The sequence below is a fragment of the Papaver somniferum genome, chromosome 2 (genome assembly GCF_003573695.1).
Source record: "Papaver somniferum cultivar HN1 chromosome 2, ASM357369v1, whole genome shotgun sequence".
NCBI lineage: Eukaryota > Viridiplantae > Streptophyta > Magnoliopsida > Ranunculales > Papaveraceae > Papaver > Papaver somniferum.
The window spans coordinates 85,131,928-85,137,839 of NC_039359.1; the positions used below are offsets into that span (position 1 = coordinate 85,131,928).

Below are 5,912 nucleotides of genomic sequence, written 5' to 3' on the forward strand. Positions count from 1 at the left end.
CCAAAATTTATGATTCTTAATCTGATATACAGTTTCCTTTGGTTTTGCAGATGTACTGAAAAGTTTGTTTGGTTGGTGCTACTTCTCTACCATTAATATAACAGCTCGAATAAATTTTACTCGCTTTGATTCTTTCGCTTTGGAGCTGGTCCCCAAATAAGGAAAACTCAAAATCGGGTTACTCGATGGAGATGATCCCAGAGGCGCAAAAAATGGTGATGTACTCTCTTACACTCTTAACTTTTTTTTTGCGACTTTAGATTTTGTTACATCTTCAAAGCCATGAAATAAAAAAGCACGGCTGAAGAATGATTTTAGGAAACGAATTCTTCAGTCTATAGCTTTCAAATCCTAAAATCCTATTAATAGGACGCAATTCTTGATTTTTGGTTTTGTTTTATTTTATTTCCCGCAGATATCACAAGAGGTGCACTTTATATATCAGTTGATTCATTTTGATCATTCCCTAATTCATTGTCTTTGGCTTTACATTTCAGATTTTATAGCTATCACAAATCTTCTGTGTATGATGCATGTACTTGAGTCTAACAAGATTGAGTAATATCTATAAAAATGTCTATGGTGTAGTTCCTACACTCTTAGTTTCGTATCAGTCGTTATTATAGTGTGCGGGGACATTACACAATTGTTTTATTGACTCTTTTCGTGTAAATACGTTTGTAATTCTTTGCAAGTGATTCGATGCAGGTTAGACCAATGGTAATATCCAAGGATGACACAGAGTCGCCAACCAAGAGACACATTTGAAAATCAAATGGGAACCACAAAGATCTATACATTTGGTACATACAATTCGATATACCGTCAATATCACCATAAGAGGTGGCAAAATTAATCGCGATTTTTTTTTTGTTTTTGTTTTCTATGGTTGTTATTTGATTTTAACCTCCAATTTTAATTTTTGTCTTTTTGTAGTAGGCTGGTGATAGACATATTTTTGTGTCCGATTTGTCTCGATTCTATATGTTGTTAGGGCTCATTCTTGTGCTTATTATGGTGTTTTATTTATTTGTAGGTATTTTTGGCCAATAAACATTTTTGGAAAAATTAGGCTCAAAAAGTTGCTAAAGGCACCTCCGGAGGACATCTACTAAAAGGACTCCCATTTTGGATAAAGGGCACCCGAATTGTTAAGGGCCACCCACCTGTTATTCATACCCCATCAGAGGATAGGCGGCGTCCCTTATTCTTCCCCATTTAAACATATTTTGGCGGGTTCAAATTTACAGAGCCGTGACTTCCTAGTTTGGATTTGAACGATAATCTCTCATGGATTTTTAGTGGAAGTACGTGGGTATGGGCATGTTAGGATTGTGGATGCTAACTAATGGACTTGGACGCGGAAGAAACATGATTATTACACGTTGATTTGTTAAAACAGGGAAGAATACTCACTCGGATTCTTTTGGTTCTATTCTTGGAAATTTCGTGCAGTAATGGAGCCATATATTCTGTTAGATTGGTTTTGATCTTCATAGAGTTTTTGGAGAGTTTGGAAAGAGCTAGAAGCCGCATATAAGAGAAAAATAAAAGGAAAGTACCGTGACCTGCGGGAGAAAAAAAAAAAGAAATTTTCTCCGAGTTTTAATCGGCTTGTGGTGGATATAAAAGTTAGAGTAAGTCATAACAGAGTACAGAGAGACTTTGGGGGTCGTACGGAGGCTTTGGGGGTAGTTGCATAGAAGACCAGGGAGCTGCAGAAAGTTTCTTGCTGCTGCAGGAAGAAGAAGAACACGAAGAACTTTATGTTGCTAAGGACAGTCGCAAAAGAACGTTGTAATCATACGACACATAAAATAGTCGTACATTAGCAGTCTTATTTTATCTGTCACCTTCGTAATAGTCGATCTGTAACGTTTATAACTGTTGCAGTTTCGCAGTTTTGTTCTTTTTATCTATATTTCTTCAGTAAAACACCTTCTTGAGATATGGATTATTATTTTGTGCATGTTTTTGATATGAAAAGCTAAACCCCAACACTGGGATGACGGAGGAAGCCATATTTCATACGTGTGGTAATTATATTTAATTCTTTTTATGACTTTTTGCATTAATTTAATTGTTTTATGATTTTTCTTAATTAGTTGTGAAGTCGTATGATGATGTATGCTTGGTCTAAGTGCTTTTGATGCATCATGCTGGTGATTTACAGTTAATCTTTCTAAAATCTACCCTGGAAAAGAATTAGAGTCAATACACAAGAGCTATAATTGTCTAAGAATTGATTTTTGAACCACATGGTATGAGGCTTGGTGGAATCCTGAGTCTCAGTAATCTCTCGACATTGTGACAAACCTTGTATATATATTTTCTTTATTTTTATTGTTTTCTATTATTAAGTCTGGAATTGAGTCTACACAAGTCCGAGTTGAACGAACTTTATTTACCACAAAAAACTACATCAATTTTTGGCGCCGCCGACGCGGACTTGTTTTTAGGGTTTTAGATTTATTATTTTTATTTTTATTGTTTTTATTATTTTTTTCCTTTTTTTATATATTTTTGGGTATTTATCTTATGTCTACAGGTTCTGGATCATAAAGAAAATTGAGCCAAGGAGTTTGGTGATTTCATAAAGACTTGGAGCTAAAGATTAAAGCAAAAAGAACAGAAAAGAAGACAATTTTTTTTTAGACAATTTTAGTTTAGGGTTTGTTTATTTTATTTAAAAAAAAAATTGTATTAGGGTTTATTATTTTTGTAAATTTTCTTTATTTTTTTGGACTTTTGGACTTCTGGACTTTGGGACATTATTTTTTTATTACCCTACGGAAGGGTACTTTAAATATAAATTGTTTGCAGAGAAGGAGGAAAATTACGATATTGTCTCTGCACCTTGGGTTCGTACACTAGACATCGGAGTCAGTGGCCCGAGTCGACTACAACCGATTCATCCCCCGTCTAGAACGGGAGGTAAGATTCTAAACACTCGCGAATCCCCTGTCAGTAAAGGACTGAATACGGACATTTATTTTTCTAATAAAGGGCAAGGCCTGGCCATACAAGATAAGGGTTCGGATTTCATCACCGTTCTTTTCTTGCCCGCTTTAGGAACACGTAACCTACGCGAACCTAAGCCTAAAATTTTGACTAGAACGAGACCGATAGGGTAACGAGCTTAACAGGAAATTCATTAGAAAAATATTGGTTACTCTTTTAAGCATACTTCGAAGTTCTTGACGGTTTCTGTAAGTTGAATGCGTGACTACGCCGCCTTGTAATACCGGTGAGGACTTGGGTATCAAAGATCCACCGAGCTTCCCTCGCCTCTATTCAACTTACGTTAACTCGGATTGATTCCAGAGGGGTTTGCTTAAATTGTAACGAATTCCCGTTCGAAGGATTAGAAGCTGGTCTAGAAACGATCTAAGTGGAGCCATCATGATTTTTGTTTGCTAGAAATCAATAGGTTTGATTTGGTTGAGTCGGCCTTGATCTGTGTTTGCTTACCCTTCCAATTTAGAAAATTCTATTGTATGCCTGAACGTTCAAGAGACGCACTAGGTAGATTTGTTAAAGAGAAACCTAGTAGTTCGAAACGTCTCGATTACCTTAATCTAGAAATTCCGTATTTTGAAGAGTCTGTTTTTGAACGTTCTTTGATTTAGGAGAGAATCCTTGTTGCTCCGACAGAGCCAGAAATGGCAACTTTGAAAGCTTTGTTGAATCCAACTAGGACTACCCGTCCTTCGTGTATTAAGTTAGCTGAAACGGAGGCACCCTATGAACTGAAACCTGGGACCTTACAGATGCTCCCAATCTTTTTAGGGAAATAAAATGAAAACCCTTATTACCATGTTAGGGATTTTGAGGAAATTTGTAGTACTCTAAGAATTAGAGGCTTAGATGATGATGCTTTGAAACTTAGGTTATTCCCATTTTCCCTGAAAGATAAGGCCAAGTCGTGGCTGTATAGTTTGGACTCCGAGTCAATTGAGACATATGAACAACTTACATCTGCCTTTTTCAATAAGTTTTTCCCTAGGCACAAAACATCGTCTATTAGGACGCAAATATGCACATTTTCACAACAAGAGGGAGAATCTTTATATAGGTATTTGGAAAGGTTCAATGATTTATTATCCTAGTGTCCTCATCATGGTTTAGAAAAGGTTAGGCTAGTTCAGATCCTTTATGAGGGTTTAGATTATTCCACAACGACCATGGTTGAGTCTCTATGCACCGGTGGATTTGAAAACCAAACTGTTGATGCGGCGATGGAATTTTTTAATGAAATCGCCGAAAAAACCCAGCAATGGGAAAATAGTAGGGCACCCCAGAAAAAAATTCTTTTAAGTAGAGGAAACGTTAATAGGGTAGAAGGAGGCTATGAATCAGATGCCAAAATTGCTGCTATAGCAAAAAGGTTAGAAGCCTAAGAAGTGGGCCAGACTAGTGGTAGAGTGGATCCTTTTTGGGAAGGACAGAATATTGAAGAGCAGGCCAATGCTCTTTATAATAACACTAGATTTGATAACCGTCAAAAGATTGACCTATATTCAGAAACCTATAATCCTGGTTGGAGAAACCATCCGAACCTTTCATGGTCTAAGGGACAAAGTCAAGGTCAGTTTAGTAATTCTAATGCTCCCCCAGGTTTTGGATATACTAAGAATCCTTCAGGACTAGCTCAGTTTCAGAATCAGTCAGATAAGAAAATCCTAAGCTTAGAGGAATCTCTTGCCTTGTTAACTCAGCAAACTGCAAAATTCCATTTATCCGTAGAACAGAGTCTACAAGCTAGTAACAGGATAGGATAAGAAAATAGTCAGGCTATTTCCGAGTTAAAAACCCAGGTTGGTCTGATAAGTGATTCTTTGAGAGAAAAAGGTAAGTTTCCTAGTCAAACGCAACCCAACCCTAGAGGATTTCATGAATTAGGTGCAAAACCATCGAATCAATTGAATGCTGTTAGAACCCTTAGAAGTGGTAGAGTTGTAGACAATAAGGTAACCATGCCCGATAGTGAACATACTGTAATTCACCCCTCAGGATCTCACCTCTCAGGACCAGTAGCTGAAGAGACTGATAAAGTTTCTAATGATGTGAATTCGGTTCCTGAAAGGTCTGATTTTAGGCTTAGAGCCCCATTTCCTCAGCTATTAGTACCAACAAAGAAGGAATCGAACTTTAATGACATAGTGGAGGTTTTTAAGCAAGTTACCATAAACCTTCCCTTATTAGATGCAAGTAGGCAAATTCCTGCTTATGCCAAGTTCCTTAAGGATATGTGCACGCGAAAGCGAAAACTTAGCGTCCATAAGAAAGCCTTTTTAGCTAGTCACGTAAGTTTAATCATTCAGAACACCACAACTCCAAAGTACAAAGACCCAGGTTCTGTTACCATTGCTTGCACAATAGGTAACTTCCGGGTAGAAAAAGCTTTACTTGACTTAGGAGCCAGTGTGAACTTACTGCCATTCCATGTATACTTACAGCTAGGACTTGGTGAAATGAAACCTACTCAGATGACACTGCAGTTAGCTGATAGGTCTGTTAAAATCCCTCGAGGTGTTATCGAGGATGTTCTTATTGAGGTCGACAAGTTTATTTATCCAGTGGATTTCGTGGTCCTAGATACCCAACCTGTCCCTGACCCAGAGAACCAGATACCTGTGATTTTAGGTCGCCCATTTTTAGCTACGTCTAATGCGATCATTAACTGTCGAAATGGTGTGATGAGTTTATCTTTTGGCAATATGACTATGGAGATGAACATTTTTAATGTCAGTAAGAAACCTCATGAGATATATGACACATGTGTTGAGGAGGTTAACATGATAGAAGCCTTAGTTCAGGAGTCATTACCAAACATCTTGTCTGAAGACCCATTAGAGAGTTGTTTATCCCATTTTGGTTTAGATTTTGACGACGATAGCACTATTGAACAG

At 37.4% G+C, this 5,912-nt stretch overlaps 1 pseudogene; it reads right to left on the reverse strand.

Annotated features, from left to right (window-relative positions):
• Nucleotides 1-4,026: 4,026 nt before the first annotated feature.
• Nucleotides 4,027-4,126, reverse strand: LOC113354773 (annotated as a pseudogene).
• Nucleotides 4,127-5,912: the final 1,786 nt, after the last annotated feature.